Here is an 18973-nt window from a genome sequence, read left to right on the forward strand (position 1 = left end):
CGGAAACGAGTCTTCTGACCAAACTGCAATGGCGGAGCTCGGTTTCTGTCGGCTTCAAGTTTGTGACGTCATGGCATCTCCCCTCCTTATACCTCCATGATATTACCACAGGCGCTTCGTCGTGGGCGCGTCTCCAACAACACTATGATGTACACTACTGACCATTAAAATTGCTACATCAAGCAGAAATGCAGATGATAAGCGGGTATTCATTGGACAAATATATTATACTAGAACTGACATGTGATCACATTTTCACGCAATTTCGGTGCATAGATCCTGAGAAATCAGTACCCAGTACAACCACCTCTGGCCGTGATAACGGCCTTGATACGCCTGGGCACCGAGTCAGAGCTTGGATGGTGTGTACAGGTACAGCTGCCCATGCATGTTCAACACGGTACCACAGTTCGTCAAGAGTAGTGACTGGCGTATTGTGACGAGCCAGTTGCTCGGTCATCATTGACCAGACATTTTCGGTTGGTGAGAGATCTGGAGACTGTGCTGGCCAGGGCAGCAGTCGAACATTTTCTGTATCCAGAAAGGCCCATACAGGACCTGCAACATGCGGTCGTGCATTATCCTGCTGAAATGTAGGGTTTCGCAGGGATCGAATGAAGGGTAGAGCCACGGATCGTAACACATCTGAAATGTAACGACCACTGTTCAAAGTGCCGTCAATGCGAACAAGAGGTGACCGAGACGTGTAACCAATGGCACCCCATACCATCACGCTGGGTGATACGCCAGTATGGCGATGACGAATACACGCTTCCAATTTGCGTTCACCCTGTTGTCGCCAAACACGGATGCGGCCATCATGATGCTGTAAACAGAACCTGGATTCATCCAAAAAAATGACGTTTTGCTATTCGTGCACCCATGTTCGGCGTTGAGTATACCATCGCAGGCGCTCCTGTCTGTGATGCTGCGTCAAGGGTAAGTACAGCCATGGTCTCTGAGCTGATAGTCCATGCTGTTGCAAACGTCGTCGAACTGTTCGTGCAGATGGTTGTTGTCTTGCAAACGTCCCCATCTATCGAGTCAGGGATCGAGATGTCGCTGCACGATCCGTTACAGCCATGTGGATAAGATGCCTGTCATCTCGACTGCTAATGACACGAGGCCGTTGGGATGCAGCATGGCATCGCTGCAGTCGTCGACTGTGCGGTTGGTCCCGGCGGAGGTTCGAGTCCGCCCTCGGGCATGGGTGTGTATGTTTGTCCTTAGGAGAATTGAGGTTAATTAGTGTGTAAGCTTAGGGACTGATGACCTTAGCAGTTAGTCTCATAAGATTTCACACACATTTGGACATTTGAATATTCCATATTCTGCTAGCAGTTATTGGATCCCACCAACGGGAGCAGCAATGTCCGATACGATAAACCACAATCCGATAGGCTACAATCCGACCTGTATCAAAGTCGGAAACGTGATGATACGCATTTGTCCTCCTTACACGAGGCAACGCCGGTCAACTGCTGTTTGTGTATGAGAAATCGGTTGGAAACTTTCCTCATGTCAGCACGTTGCAGGTATCGCCACCAGCGGCACCGTTGTGTGAATGCTCTGAAAAGCTAATCATTTGCATATCACAGCATCTCCTTCCTGGAGGTTTAATTTTGCGTCTGTAGCACGTCATCTTCGTGGTTTATCAATTTTAATGGCCAGTAGTGTATGTAGGTGTCTCCACTGCTATAGTATCCCAGAAGACCATCCTACCACGCAGCAGAATCGGCAATTAGAAAATTTGGCTCTACAACATACTTTTAGGCTCCGCGAGTCTACTTGCCGCCGTGTCTGGCGGAGGGTACTTCGTGCAACCCTGTTATTCTCCCCCCCCCCTTCCCCTTTTCTGTTCCAGTCGCGAATGGTCCGCGGCAGAAACGATTGCTGGTAAGCCTCCATGTGATCTCGGTTCACTCTGATTTTAGTTTCATAATCTTCTCGCGAGAGATACGTGGGAAGAAGCAAGACTCTCCTAGGAACGCATGCTCTCGTAATTTGAACGGTCAGACACACAGTGCTGCAGCACGCCTCTCCTTTTGCGTTTGCCATTGGACGTGGCCGAACAGCTCAGTGAAGCTTTTGCGCTTAATAAATGAACGTGGAACTAAATATGCTGCTGTTCTTTGGCTCTTCTATAGTTCTTCTATGAATGTTATTTTAACACGCCCATGAATGGAACTAACAAGGAAGATAATAACAAAAGGCTGCCCGCAGGGAACATTGTGTGAGTTTTGGGATGTAGCATTTGAACCCATACTACATATGTTACATGATAGCTGTAACGTTGGCGGATTGGTGGCCCTTGCAGGTGATGTTTACATTTGAGGTGACACGAGAGGGTGGTGGAAGATAAATGTAATACAGTCCTCGATGAAACTGAAGAATGGTGCAGAAGAGTCAGATTGTCAGTGGCATGTCAAAAAGCCATGCATCTCTTGCTGAAGGAGGAACTAGCAATAATTCCTAAGTTAAAGTTAAACGTAGTAACTATTAGAAGAAGCGCAGTAGCGAGGTATCTAGAGTATTCGTGGTCGAACGTCGTAACTTTGCACGTCGTATAGAGGAGACAGGCAGAAAAGGTACTAACATGACGAAAAAAATTATAACAATCGCAAATAAGTAATTTCGACTTCCTTTAAACACAATCACACAATACCACTGATCCACATTGATCAGGCAGAACATTATGACCACCTATCTAATTCCTGGTGTGTTCACCTTCGGCACGGATAACAGCGGCGACGCATCACGGCATGGTAGGTCTCTGCACATACAAACCACCTGATTCCCGTAAATTCCGGGGAAGGTCCAATGAGCTCTGACGCCACGTTCAATCAGACCCAAATGTGTCAAATCGCGTTCACATCTGACAAGTTGTGGTGCCAGCACGTCAGTTGGAATTCGCCACTGTGTTCCTCGAACCACTCCATCACATTCGTGGCCCCGTAACGTGCCGCATTATCTTGAAAATTTCTCGGGTATTCAGCCGGGTAGCGTCGTCCAAAAGGCACGATATTTTGGCAAGCCGACTTCTCGCCATCTTCAGATGTCTGATTGATCTCTGATGAATGCCGACTTTATACACTCCTGGAAATGGAAAAAAGAACACATTCACACCGGTGTGTCAGACCCACCATACTTGCTCCGGACACTGCGAGAGGGCTGTACAAGCAATGATCACACGCACGGCACAGCGGACACACCAGGAACCGCGGTGTTGGCCGTCGAATGGCGCTAGCTGCGCAGCATTTGTGCACCGCCGCCGTCAGTGTCAGCCAGTTTGCCGTGCCATACGGAGCTCCATCGCAGTCTTTAACACTGGTAGCATGCCGCGACAGCGTGGACGTGAACCGTATGTGCAGTTGACGGACTTTGAGCGAGGGCGTATAGTGGGCATGCGGGAGGCCGGGTGGACGTACCGCCGAATTGCTCAACACGTGGGGCGTGAGGTCTCCACAGTACATCGATGTTGTCGCCAGTGGTCGGCGGAAGGTGCACTTGCCCGTCGACCTGGGACCGGACCGCAGCGACGCACGGATGCACGCCAAGACCGTAGGATCCTACGCAGTGCCGTAGGGGACCGCACCGCCACTTCCCAGCAAATTAGGGACACTGTTGCTCCTGGGGTATCGGCGAGGACCATTCGCAACCGTCTCCATGAAGCTGGGCTACGGTCCCGCACACCGTTAGGCCGTCTTCCGCTCACGCCCCAACATCGTGCAGCCCGCCTCCAGTGGTGTCGCGACAGGCGTGAATGGAGGGACGAATGGAGACGTGTCGTCTTCAGCGATGAGAGTCGCTTCTGCCTTGGTGCCAATGATGGTCGTATGCGTGTTTGGCGCCGTGCAGGTGAGCGCCACAATCAGGACTGCATACGACCGAGGCACACAGGGCCAACACCCGGCATCATGGTGTGGGGAGCGATCTCCTACACTGGCCGTACACCACTGGTGATCGTCGAGGGGACTCTGAATTGTGCACGGTACATCCAAATCCGTCATCGAACCCATCGTTCTACCATTCCTAGACCGGCAAGGGAACTTGCTGTTCCAACAGGACAATGCACGTCCGCATGTATCCCGTACCACCCAACGTGCTCTAGAAGGTGTAAGTCAACTACCCTGGCCAGCAAGGTCTTCGGATCTGTCCCCCATTGAGCATGTTTGGGACTGGATGAAGCGTCGTCTCACGCGGTCTGCACGTCCAGCACGAACGCTGGTCCAACTGAGGCGCCAGGTGGAAATGGCATGGCAAGCCGTTCCACAGGACTACATCCAGCATATCTACGATCGTCTCCATGGGAGAATAGCAGCCTGCATTGCTGCGAAAGGTGGATATACACTGTACTAGTGCCGACATTGTGCATGCTCTGTTGCCTGTGTCTATGTGCCTGTTGTTCTGTCAGTGTGATCATGTGATGTATCTGACCCCAGGAAAGTGTCAATAAAGTTTCCCCTTCCTGGGACAATGAATTCACGGTGTTCTTATTTCAATTTCCAGGAGTGTATAATCTCCACCCCTCTCCCGCAGCCGCCGTCTGGGGGCTTCCGAAGGGGTCCGCGGCCAGTGGTGGAGGAAGGGCGCACCCCGCTACAGATCATGGGCTGCAGTTGCTAAAATATCGCGCCTTTTGGACGACGCTACCCGGCTGAATACCCGAGAAGTTTTCAAGATTTGTGTAAGCCGGGAAAGCCTCAGATCACATGGCGCATTATCTTGTAGGGAAATATGATATTCATAAAGGGGTGTACTTGGCGTACGACCAATGAGCACTACTCTTTGGCGGCCATGGTGCCTTGCACGAACTCCACTGCACCCATGGAAGCCCATGTGGGTGTTCCCCAGAGCATAGTGGAGCCGCTTCCAGGTTGTCTCAGTTCCGCAGTACAGGTGTCAAGGAGCTGTTCCCCTGCAAGACGACGGATTCGCATCAGACCATTCAACGCTCTGCCACCTCACCAAGGTCCAGTGCCGACGGTCACGTGCCCAGTTCAGTCATAGTTGTCGATGTCGTGGTGTTAACGTTGGAACACGCTCGGATCGTCGGCTGCGCAGGCCCAGCGTTAGGAGTGTTCGGTGCACTGTGTGTTCAGACACAACTCAGCATTAACGTCGGATGTTAGTTCCGCCAATGTTGGCCACCTGTCCTGTTTTACCAGTCTGCCCAGCCTATGGCACCCGACATCTGCAGTGAGGGACGGCCGCCCAACCCCACCGCGTCTGGACTAGAGATGGGCAAAACTGTTCTTTTCAGAGATCGGATCAGAACTGTTCACTCCCTGAAATGAAATAGCTCTTTTTCATGACTCACCACTCATTCACAATAGAAAATAAATGGAAGGCACATTGCCCTTTAAACTTGGTTTATTCCAGTACTATACCTGTATTTCGATCTTATTTGATCCTATTTTGAAGTAACACAGATAATGAGTAAGAATTTTGTATTGTTTATTGAAATTTCCACGATATGACAAAGTTTTTGATTATTGATTTATTTTGCACTATCGTGGTTTTTTGGGTGATCAGAAAATGTTGTAACTTGAGATTTACATTAACAATATATTTGGCTATAATGTATTAAAATTTCATTAACCTCGTACAAATACATCGCAAGCCATATATTTTTAAAGTGAATGTTTCCTTCCGAAGACGCCTAAAATCGCAAAATCCGTACCAGAATAAGAAAATATATATATATATATATAAATTTGACTGTAAGACTAAAGTGCTGCATATAGCCATACCCAGAATAAAACAAGGAAAATATTGGTGGATCACATTTTGCAATATGTTTATTGGTTCGCTCGTAATTAAATCGTAAATTCGAGTGTCCATAATAAAAATCCTATAGTAAGAGGAGTTGTCAGGGACCTAAACTGATCAGTTTAAACAAATAAAAATAAAATAAAAACAAATGATGTATACATAACATAATAATGTAATATACATAGCGGTATTACTACAAAGAACAATATCCAGTAGAGATGAACTCCGATGCAGAGGCGCTGAGTCAAGCAGGTCGAGCCGCGAGCTGTATTACTGCGTGAGCTAAGACCGCAGAGACCAGAGTACACCTGAGTTGCTTTGCTCAGCGCTCTGGCTAGAGTCCAGAACGGTGGGATGAGCGTTGAGCGGGCGAGTTCCAAGGGTGGGGAGAGTGGTGAACGGCCACCGGTCACCCGCTCCGAGACAAATCGTCCGTTCTCTTGCGAGCGGGTTGTTGCAAGTAGTTCTTATGTTCTCCGCTAGGAGGCTCTCTGTCCTGATGCTCGTATCAACTGCCCAGAGGGCAGGACGTGCGACTGAAACGATCGCCGACAGAGTGCGATGCTACATTAAGGTGCGCCAGACACTGCACGCGGCAGACGACGCACAGAGACGGCACGGCATATGTGAAACACAAAATCCAATGGGGCACTGCACAATGCAGGCACCCAAGGTAGAAGCAGGGCAGAGGCCGGCGCCGACTGTGTTGTGTGGCGTGCACTATGCTCTGACCAGCAGAGGCGCCGCTGATATGCTCCGTCTCTCTCTCTCTCTCTCTCTCTCTCTCTCTTTCTCTCTCTCTCTCTCTCTCTCTCTCTCTCTGCCATGGGAAACGTTTGGAGCTACCGTTCTTTTTTCTGAATCACTGATTGTTCACTCCTTTGAAAGATTCAACTCTATGAATCAGTTCAGGAGCGGATCCCCCATCTCTAGTCTGTACATGGTATCAACTTGATTCCGCCACATGTTGAAGACACTCATCACCCGACAAGTCGTGCAGTTTCCAAAATGGTCGTGCCGAGCCTCTGAGCCATCACAATCTGCCCTCCATCAAACTCAGGTAGATCGTGCGCCTTCCACATTCTACACACGGACAGCAGCTACACTGATATTACACGCACCGTGCGTGTGTCTGAGTACCAGTCACTCCTCGCCATGTGTGGCTGCTATCGTCTGGACCGCTGTATATCGATAATCTTCTGCATGTTCAGTGTATGTTAGCATCAGCCGTAGGGTATGGCGCGAGTCTATGGGGTCATATGTTGTAGCTTCTGAAGCCGGCTTCATTATTGAGAAGAGATGAACGAGGAGTGCTATAATTAACAGGCCACTACTACTTTAGCTTGAATGTTGCATTATTAGTAATTCTATGGATACAGCGTTTGGGTTTGGAAATTAGGAAAGAGGGAGAACTTTATTGGTTACAGAAAGGCAATGAAATGGAATAATGAAGTATACCTGGAACTGAGGCCAGTACAAAAAGTTAATACAAGATCACATATTGCAGCTGTGGGAAAATGATTGGGACTCTTCAGGCACCCTAACATCAAGGATAGACTAGTAATGAGATTTCTTCATCCGTTGAATGGACTGATATATTACCTCTGAATCTATTGTATCGCAGACCTAGCCCTCAGTGGTTCACAACCCCACAACAACAAAAATTTTCAAATGTGTGCGAAATCTTATGGGACTTAACTGCTAAGGTCATCAGTTCCTAAGCTTACACACTACTTAACCTAAATTATCCTAAGGACAAACATACACACCCATGCCCAAGGGAGGACTCGAACCTCCGCTGGTATCAGCCGCACAGTCCATGACTGCAGCGCCTGAGACCGCACGGCTAATCCCGCGCTAACCCCACAACAGAACACAGCAGTCCACCCACCCCACCGCCACCCCCACCTCAAACCAAACCCAGGATCATTGCGCAGTTCGGCCCCCTATGGATCCCCCCCACCCCCTACCTCCTGGGAACGTCTCATACCAGACGAGTATAACCCCAAATGTTTGAATGTTTCCGTGGTACAGCAATTATGGGATACGCATACGTGGAGACAGTTTTTGCACAGCAACTGCTGACATAGTGTAACTGAGTCGGAATAAGGGGAACCAGCCCACTTTCACTGTGGCTGTTGGAATACCGCCTTAAAAACCATTCACAGGCTGGCCGGCACACTGGACCTGGAAACTAGACCGCCGGGCGGATACGTGCTGGGGACCAGCACGCTTTCCCACTCGGGATGCAGTGCGTTAGACTGCTTGGCTAGCCAGGCGGGCATTGATATATTACCTGACTGATCATGGCCCTCATGCTATGTAACTGTAAACTAAACTCCATGCGAATAGGTCTTGGTGGACTCAACAGTACTGACAGACCACCGTGTCATCCCCAACCGATATGTACCACTGGATGCTGATATAGAGGTGCATGTGGTGAGCACACCGCACTCCCAGCAGATGTCAGTTTCCGAGACCGGAGCCGCTACTTCTCAGTCAAGTAGCTCCTCAGTTTGCCTCACGAGGGCTGAGTGCACCCGGCTTGCCAATAGAGATGGGCAAAACTGTTCTTTTCAGAGATCGGATCAGAACTGTTCAATCCCTGAAATGAACTAGCTCTTTTTCATGACTCACCACTCATTTACAATAGAAAATAAATGGAAGGCACATTGCCCTTTAAACTTGGTTTATTCCAGTACTATACCTGAATTTTGATCTTATTTGATCCTATTTTGAAGTAACACAGATAATGAGTAAGAATTTTGTATTGTTTATTGAAATTTCCACGATATGACAAAGTTTTTGATTATTGATTTATTTTGCACTATCATGGTTTTTTGGGTGATCGGAAAATGTTGTAACTTGAGATTTACATTAACAACATATTTGGCTATAATGTATTAAAATTTCATTAACCTCATACAAATACATCGCAAGCCATATATTTTTAAAGTGAACGTTTCCTTCCAAAGACGCCTAAAATCGCAAAATCCGTACCAGAATAAGAAAAAAATATATAAATTTGACTGTAAAACGAAAGTTCTGCATATAGCCATATGCAGAATAAAACAAGGAAAATATTGGTGTATCACATTTTGTGATACGTTTATCGGTTCGCTCGTAATTAAAGCGTAAATTCGAGTGTCCGTAATAAAAATCCTATAGTAAGAGGAGTCGTCAGGAACCTAATCTGATCAGTTTAAACAAAAACTCCGATGCAGAAGCACTGAGTCGAGCAGGTCGAGCCGCGAGCTGTATTACTGCGTGAGCTAAGACCGCAGAGACCAGAGTGACACCTGAGTTGCTTTGCTCAATGCTCTGGCTAGAGTCGAGAACGGTGGGGTGAGCGTTGAGCAAGCGAGTTCCGAGGGTGGGGGGAGCGGTGAACGGCCACCACTCACCCGCTCCGAGACAAATCGTCCGTTCCCTTGCGAGCAGGTTGTTGCAAGTAGTTCCTATGTTATCCGCTAGGTGGTTCTCTGTCCTGCTGCTCGCATCAACTGCCCAGAGGGCAGGACGTGCGACTGAAACGATCGCCGACAGAGTGCGATGCGAAGTTAAGCTGCGCCAGACACTGCACGCGGCAGACGACGCACAGAGACGGCACGGCTTATGTGAAACACAAAATCCAATGGGGCACTGCACAATGCAGGCAGCCAAGGTAGAAGCAGGGCAGAGGCCGGCGCTGGCTGTGTTGTGTGGCGTGCACTGTGCTGTGACCAGCAGAGGCGCTGCTGATATGCTCCGTCTCTCTCTCTCTCTCTCTCTCTCTCTCTGCCGTGGGAAACGTTTGGAGCTACCGTTCTTTTTTTCTGAATCACTGATTGTTCACTCCTTTGAAAGATGACAGTGATATGACAGGAACTGGTGTTACCAATGCAGCAATGCCGTTGTTCCCATATGCTATGTACCTGTACAAAATCAAAAGGCAAATGAGTGATAGTTAAGCCTGCGGTGATGTGGGCACTCCGGAGCACACATTGTGGGACAAGGCGCTCTACTATGAAGATGCTGCGGGTAATGGCCGTCATTCCACTGGATCCCAGAGTGGCACTACAAAACGAGTCAGCCAGGCTCATCTTGGGTGATACTGCAGCTGACGTATCTTAAAAGGCCCAGGAAGACTCCACGAAGCACCCGACAGCCTCACAATATGCTGCCATTCCAGTTAGATGTGGTACTCCACAGGTAGAGAGAAGACAGATGAAGTTGGCGACCACTGAATGAAATGGTTTTTCAAGAATATACATCGCTTTGGTGCATTTTGTAACTGAACGTGCATTTGAAGATTTTGCAACACCCCACTCGTCACTTATGTGGTTTTGGCGTGTGTTCACCCCAGCTAACTGACTAACAGATCAACAGAGAGTGCAAAACTGCCGCAATATCGGATAACACAAATAAATTAATAAGGCCCTGTGACTCCTGATTGAACTGCAGTGGCAGTGTTGACATTAATTGATTCAGAATTGATCACTTTTAATTAAAAATTGGTGCACATTGATGTTATATTCAGCTATTGAAACCAGATGCAAATGTTGAACATAAAATTAATTAAGAAAGTGACTTGGGATTTCAGCTACTTGATTGAAAACAGATGCAGTCGATTAGCACAAATTTATTTTAACTCCCGACCTTCAATCATCACATTATATGACTCTCATATCAGGCAGTGGTAATAAATTACGTTTATGTGGAGTAAAGCGCGATAAATCAAAATTATTTCCTATCGACTGACCCAGGCGTAATGCGAAGTGTGAGAAGAATTCCCCAATACACAGCCCATCTAACCCTCATGGAAACTTTGCTGACGTGATCCAACAAATTAATCAATGGCCTAATTCAAGCCGGAGCAGGTGCAATATCACCGAATTCGGCATGGCGTGCGTCGTCATTGTGAGGATGTCGGTCGGCCTCGTGGTGCTGCAAGGCTGCGCTCGTCTGTTCACTCCTAACTATCTTGCTTAGTGCATAGCTGAACCAAAACTTTCTATCTCCAAGCTCAATCGTTCCATTTGCTAAGTCCTAAACTGCAGAGATGCTCACTCTGAGGAAAGAACACCACGTCTACACTCTAGGCAAGCTGGGAATGGAAGACCTTTACAGAGACTTCTGCCAGTCTGCTCTTCACCTCGGTTTCTCCTCCAGCAAAATCACTTACGCCAATTGCAGCGCAAGTCGCGTTAATCATGCGTCACTTCCCAGCGCCGACCAATGTCTGCTCTGGGAAGTGAACAAATACCTACGAAATTTCCCTTCCTCTCAACTTCTGCTAATTAGCTCCTCCCAGGCCAACCATCAAGGTTAGCGCCTGCACAAAACACCAATTTTTCCGGAATTCTGACTCCCAGAAGAGTACTTCAAATTACTTGGTCCTATGGTCCCATCGAAGCCGGCGTACTTCATTCTGTTGCTCTTCACCTGATTTACTTCAGTCTCTGCGGACCGTGAATTCGGCGTGAAGTTGCTATAGTCACGAATACGCACGTTTTGGCCTCTGTTGACCACTTCACCATAGCTTTGTGTGGCTTTCTTACACGTTTCACTGAAAACGGGACAATGGACATTTATCAACAGGTGTACAAGTTCTCCGTCTGCTTCCCAGTACACCAGCATGGGGTCAACCACCCACTCACTATCACTCATCTTAAGGCAGCTGGAGGCTGTGCCCCATTACCACTTTCTCAGAGCTTGAGCCACCCTAAGCTGCCTATTGTCACTCCCCTTCACTGCTCCCCAGCCGGCCACAGTCAACTCTGAATACTTCCCTGGGATATTAGCCTTCAGTAAACTGACGCGTTTCCACAAAGTTTTCATGTCATGTGAATTACTTTAAAACCATCACCCGACACGAATTATTCCAATACATCCATACTATACCCTCTACAAGAATCATTGTGCCTTGTCAATTTTTGTTCAGCCCTACTGTTCACTCAGCCTGAGTTAGGTGATCTTTAATGACTTCATGTAAGGGGCTTAGTTCTTGCCATCTTACAAGTTTACAGTGAAACGAGAAATCACTCATAAAGTGGAAACAATGTTGACGCTACTGTACATCCAGCGAATTGAGCAGAAAATGGTGTTGATGAGGGCATTATGAGGGCTGATTCAGCGAAAACGAATTTGAACAGTTTAGAATCACCCTAAGAAATGATCATAAACAGAACAGAGTATGTAGCACTAAAGTATTACTGATAGCTGGGTAATGGGTTAAGGTAGTTTTTAATTGTACTTATGTAGTGGTAGAGAATAATAGTAGTAGCAGCTTTTTTGTATAATTTGCATTTTTTAAATTTTCTTTTTAATACCAGAAATAAATAATTAATATGTATATTTACTACTATCCATAATAATGTGACTGTATGATAGTTTTCTAGATGACAACCTCTAATCTGAAGAGCAAATAAATAAATATCAATGGTATGTGGTATGAATCACAGACTGGCGAGCAATATTAAAGTATTTCCATGTGGTTGTTCCACTTCAAATCACTCTGTATGCATACTCCTAGATATTTTGTCGATGTGACTGCTACCAGAAATTGTTTTCCATGGGTGTAATCGTATATTATCATGTCACTCTGCCTATTTATTCACAATACGTTACATTTGTTTTTACCAATCTCTGAACCGTGTGTCGACCCTCTGCAAGTCCTCCTGCACTCTGCTACAATCTTCTGGCTTCGCGACTTCACTGTATACAACAGCATCATACCCTAGTAGCCGCCGGCCAGAGTGGCCGAGCGGTTCCAGGCGCTAGAGTCTGGAGCCACGCGTCCGCTGTGATCGAAGGTTCGAATCCTGTCTCGGGCATGGATGTTTGTGATGTTCTTAAGTTAGTTAGGTTCAAGTAGTTCTAAGTTCAATGGGACTAATGACCTCAGAAGTTAAGTTCCATAGTGCTAAGAGCCATTCTGAACCCTAGTAGCCTTATGCAGCCTCCAGCATCGTTCATTACATCACTTATATACAAAACATGAGGTGTATAAAGGCAGATATTTTTACTGGTGACTGAAGACTGTAGTTAACAACAACATATCAGTATTCACTTCATATATAGACCAGTAATTATATGTATTAGGAATAGTATGTTTTTAGGTTGGTTAGTACCTCCAAGCAAAGGTGGCACAAGCAAGCCATTAATTCTTAGTTTTGCCTTTGGCAGCAGGTCAGATGTTGAAGTGTGGATGCGTACCAGTAAAGCAGTTAGCCTATACTGACAGGCGTAGTCCACTTCGTGGTGCAGTTACAACCATGCAAAAAAACATCAGGTAGTAAATTATTTGACATGTTTGTGGGAAGACTTTAGGCACATAGAAAGAAACAACTAACATACTGAAGTGAGTTTATATTACAGTACCAGTGATCACATATTTGCAGTTATTCACCTTACACCCTGTGTATTATGAAAAGTAATCCTCCTATAATGCTCCTGCGATGTGCGCTAGAAGTTACTTTTATGTCTGACGATTTCTCTACACTAATAATTACGTGTTCTGTTTGCTCGGAACTGTTCGTGCTACTGACAAAGTCGGTCTGATGTTCGGTGCGTTCGTATTTTGCGGAACTGTATCGAACCGTTTATGTACGCCAAGGAGCAGTGCATAAGTCTGAGTGACGGTATCTATTGACTTCTGCGGTCTCGTAAATGAACGGTGCGAGCTCGATTGAAATATTTCGAGCGAATTAATAGAAACGGGAAGCTGACACACGAAGATGAAAACTTTAGCGTTGTTTCTGTACTGACAGCAACAGCTGTGGTTCTCTAGACATGGAAGCAGCAATGCAACTGCATGTTGTATGTAGACAACAACGCACACTTTCTAGAGTTACCTTTTTTTCCAAACTTTAGTCTAAACAATATCGTTTTCGTTAACGCATAATTGGACAAGAGTATTATTGGTGATACCAATACAGAGATACAGCTGACAATTATTGAACTATATTAAATATCGGCGTAATCTCTGACCGGTTTGCGTTAGGACATTCAAAATGCATGGTTGGTCTCGGGGCATGACGGGAATTAATACGCGCTGTATGATTTGCTTTAGCAACGAAACCAACTTTCATTTAGATGGGTTCGTCAATAAGAGAAATTGGCGCATTTGGGGGAACGAGAATCCGTATTTCGCGATCGACAAGTGTCTTCACCTTCAACGGGTGACTGTGTGGTGTGCAGGTCTCTCAAGGAATAATTGATGCGATATTCCTTGATCGCACAGTGAGTACCCAACAATACGTGAAGGTTTTGGATGATGATTTGATCCCCATTATCCAAAGTGACCCTGATTTCGACAGATGTGGTTCACGTAAGACGCAGCTCGACCGCATCGAAGCAGGAGTGTGTTTGATGTCCTGGGGGAGCACTTTGGGGACCGCATTCTGGCTCTGGGGTACCCAGATGTCACTGGCATAGGCCTCGATTGGCCACCATATTCTCCATATCTGAACACAAGCGACCCCATTTTTGGGGCTATATTGAAGCTGTACAGCAGTAACCCCAGAACCACTGCTGAGCTGAAAACAGCTACACTCCTGGAAATTGAAATAAGAACACCGTGAATTCATTGTCCCAGGAAGGGGAAACTTTATTGACACTTTCCTGGGGTCAGATACATCACATGATCACACTGACAGAACCACAGGCACATAGACACAGGCAACAGAGCATGCACAATGTCGGCACTAGTACAGTGTATATCCACCTTTCGCAGCAATGCAGGCTGCTATTCTCCCATGGAGACGATCGTAGATATGCTGGATGTAGTCCTGTGGAACGGCTTGCCATGCCATTTCCACCTGGCGCCTCAGTTGGACCAGCGTTCGTGCTGGACGTGCAGACCGCGTGAGACGACGCTTCATCCAGTCCCAAACATGCTCAATGGGGGACAGATCCGGAGATCTTGCTGGCCAGGGTAGTTGACTTACACCTTCTAGAGCACGTTGGATGGCACGGGATACATGCGGACGTGCATTGTCCTGTTGGAACAGCAAGTTCCCTTGCCGGTCTAGGAATGGTAGAACGATGGGTTCGATGACGGTTTGGATGTACCGTGCACTATTCAGTGTCCCCTCGACGATCACCAGTGGTGTAGGGCCAGTGTAGGAGATCGCTCCCCACACCATGATGCCGGGTGTTGGCCCTGTGTGCCTCGGTCGTATGCAGTCCTGATTGTGGCGCTCACCTGCACGGCGCCAAACACGCATACGACCATCATTGGCACCAAGGCAGAAGCGACTCTCATCGCTGAAGACGACACGTCTCCATTCGTCCCTCCATTCACGCCTGTCGCGACACCACTGGAGGCGGGCTGCACGATGTTGGGGCGTGAGCGGAAGACGGCCTAACGGTGTGCGGGACCGTAGCCCAGCTTCATGGAGACGGTTGCGAATGGTCCTCGCCGATACCCCAGGAGCAACAGTGTCCCTAATATGCTGGGAAGTGGCAGTGCGGTCCCCTACGGCACTGCGTAGGATCCTACGGTCTTGGCGTGCATCCGTGCGTCGCTGCGGTCCGGTCCCAGGTCGACGGGCACGTGCACCTTCCGCCGACCACTGGCGACAACATTGATGTACTGTGGAGACCTCACGCCCCACGTGTTGAGCAATTCGGCGGTACGTCCACCCGGCCTCCCGCATGCCCACTATACGCCCTCGCTCAAAGTCCGTCAACTGCACATACGGTTCACGTCCACGCTGTCGCGGCATGCTACCAGTGTTAAAGACTGCGATGGAGCTCCGTATGCCACGGCAAACTGGCTGACACTGACGGCGGCGGTGCACAAATGCTGCGCAGCTAGCGCCATTCGACGGCCAACACCGCGGTTCCTGGTGTGTCCGCTGTGCCGTGCGTGTGATCATTGCTTGTACAGCCCTCTCGCAGTGTCCGGAGCAAGTGTGGTGGGTCTGACACACCGGTGTCAATGTGTTCTTTTTTCCATTTCCAGGAGTGTATTCAGGAGGTCATCGACAGCATCGATGTTCCGACACTTGAGCGGATCACACAGAATTTCGTTATTCGTCTGCGCCACACTATCGCCAATGGCAAGTATATCGAACATGTCATAACCTAAACCCGAATATTTGCAGTGACGTTTACGTTTTGAATAAAGTGTGTGCACGCCGTAGTTTGTAACTAATTTACGTCTTTTTTTTTCAGTCTGTATATGCCGCAGTTGTCGAAAAGGTGTGATTTATTTAACACAACATATTAATTACGTTATTCCCTTATCAAGTTCTACGATACAAACAAATCATTACTTCGCGCTGCTAAACATACTAACAAATATGTAATGAAAATCAGTCTACATTGGCATGTCATATAACCTATCTTTAACCTAATATGTTATTAGCGCCAGTGAAAAATAGTGAGCAAGCATCAGATATATATAATCAGTCATATGAGACTCATTTTTATAGATCAAATAGTGACGCGTAACGCTTTCGCAGAGTTACATCTGCTAAAGAAAGTGAGCTTCCAGTCGCCTACCAAACACTGTAGTATCCCGTTGACGTGTATACCAGTGCCACCAATGACGTAGCTACCGACAATAAAATCTTTGATCGCTTATATGTCACGTTATGCCTATGTTTCAATCCTTGCATCTATTGAGAGTTCAGAGAATATAGCATTCACTGCGAAGTAGCAATTTGTGTTTTCCTTGTTTTATAGAACTTGACGATGGGCTAGTGAAGTACCGAAACTTGTGAAATCAGGGGTTCCAAATTTCCGCTGACAGAACACTTTCAAAATCCTGAAACTTTCATGGAACATCTGGTTTATTTTTAAAGTTAATGAAATTAACAAAATCTTAATGTTGAATAGTTGTTTTATTCAGTGATTGCTTGAATTTTAGCTTATGACACAAAAATTGTAAAAATGTCCTAAAATGTAAAAAAAAAGCCATGTATTAATAGATTTTCGCGGAGCATTAATTCATTTTCCCATAGAACACTAGTGTTCCGCCGAACACATGCTCGGCAAATCTTGTGACAAGTAATTACACATTGTCGACAGGTGGTGTGCAATAATCTCCATAGTGATATCGTGTTACAGTTGTACGATGTATAATTGTTGAAATACGATTTTGCTTTCTAATACACGTTTTTTTCGTTTTCTTCCAGGTGAGTGGATGTAGTATCACACGCTGTTCTGGCGTCGGAAAGGTGAGATTGCTGTTTCGAAGGTATTTGTAGAATTCTCTTCACTTCTGTTCGCGTTCGACTCCATCCAGCCAAATATTTTTGTACAGTAGAAAACCGATCTTTTTTTGCTGCCCTCTGATTATGATTGTACGTAGTACAAGATCGAAGAACAGCCAGTAGTTCCTGCTTTAGGAAGAATGATTGAAAGAATCATATGTCCTGCCTTTTACCATTTTCCTGCTAGCGAATACAAGAATTCTCCTTTCCATTGACTGTGGACACATCAAACACGTTCTCTTGATGCAAGTGTTTCGATCTCAGAATTAATTATGTAAGGAAGTGAAGGGGCGGGCAGGAAAGGGGGGAGGGGAAGGTTACAGACGTAATTTTAAGAAATCAGACTGTATTAACCATCTAAAACAGAATAAATCAAAGCAGTCTTGTTACACAACGCAACAAAATAAATCCAAAATTCTGGAATATTTTTCATGCAGGTATTTTTCTGTAGGAAAAGAAAGATACATGGAAATACAATAAACACAAATGATAAATCGTCTAGTTGCTAGAGAGTACTATTTGGAGATATGTAAACAATGGAGAGGTAAACAATAGTAAAGAAGATTGTTGATCATGAGCGAACGCAAGAACAATGGCAACGCGACAATGCTTATCATGTCAGCTTTGGAACGTATACTGAGGGGTATGGTTTCTTCGGGGTGTAAAAAATTTAAGCTTCTAAGTCAATGCAATCAACACATATGGCCATCTATGTCACATACTTTGATACTCACAAAGTCAGTCATCAAAACCCCTATTGATGAACTAATTACGTATTAGGCCATGCTGAAAAGTAATATCTAGCCACTTGCACGAAAGATGACGACAATACAAACACCCAGTTAACGGGCAAACAAAATTCCCAACCCGGTTGGGAATCGAACCCGGGACCCATAGCTAGCGACTAGACCACGAGCTGCGGACTGTTTTTTTGGTATGTAGCTGTGAGTCTCATGTCCTATTACACGTACCTCATATCAACCAAAAAAACAAATTTTAAAAATGTAACCAAAGCCATTGTCATCGCCAGCCGGAGTGGCCGAGCGGTTCTAGGCGCTTCAGTTTGGAACCGCGCGACCATTTTGAACCATTGTAATCCCTCGGTCCATTGTTCGTACACTCATATTTTTTTGAGGATATGTTCTCATTATTTCTACGTATTAATTTTCTTTGTAAACGCTTTTATTCTATTCTGCTACATCTCACAACGATTGATAGTGTTTTTATGACAGTAATTCAACTGAAGAGTTGCTTGACCGCGTAGTAGCGTTTCCAGAGTTAAGAAGCCCGTCAACGATTGGGAGAGCGGTGTCGGTGTACTCACAGCACGCCCTCTCCATACTGCACCCAGTGACGTCATCGGCAAAGGATGACATGGCGGCCAGTCGGGCCCGATTTGTTTGTGTACGGCCAGAACACGGACCTTTATCCTTACGTTCTACTTCTCTTTACATAACTGAGCGATGCAGTGAACTTCATCGCCATTGCAGCTCTTGCAAACCTGTCAGAATGTAAATGTTTTCGCTGTGCTGAAGCAACATATGGATATATACACACAGTGTATCATTTGTAGCGTGAACAAATGCTATGCACTAAGCGAAATTGTGTGTGACATTCTCCGTAGAAAGAGCTATAAGACATATTTCAGAGTGGTTTATTGTCCTTTACAATCATATATAATTTCGACAAAAAATTAACAGTTTCGGCCGTCACCTTCGAAAGCAACACATTTATGAGAAGGTACATTTGAATTTATCTTCATTATATTTTGTGGCATCCTCTGGTACATAAGAGACGTAGCGAGCTAAATGTGAACACAGTTTGTTTTAAATAAGTCACCCAAGTCTGTTAATTTTTACTTGCCGTTAAACGTCTGTAAACCCTCAGCTGACAAAAATGAAGGAGCAGTAGTTGACATAATTGAACAATCGAATTGGTATACTAAGAAAATGCTTTTTAATATTTTTTATACTGAAAAAGTAACTTCCTTGAAG

The sequence above is a fragment of the Schistocerca cancellata genome, chromosome 10 (genome assembly GCF_023864275.1).
Source record: "Schistocerca cancellata isolate TAMUIC-IGC-003103 chromosome 10, iqSchCanc2.1, whole genome shotgun sequence".
In the NCBI taxonomy this organism is placed as follows: domain Eukaryota; kingdom Metazoa; phylum Arthropoda; class Insecta; order Orthoptera; family Acrididae; genus Schistocerca; species Schistocerca cancellata.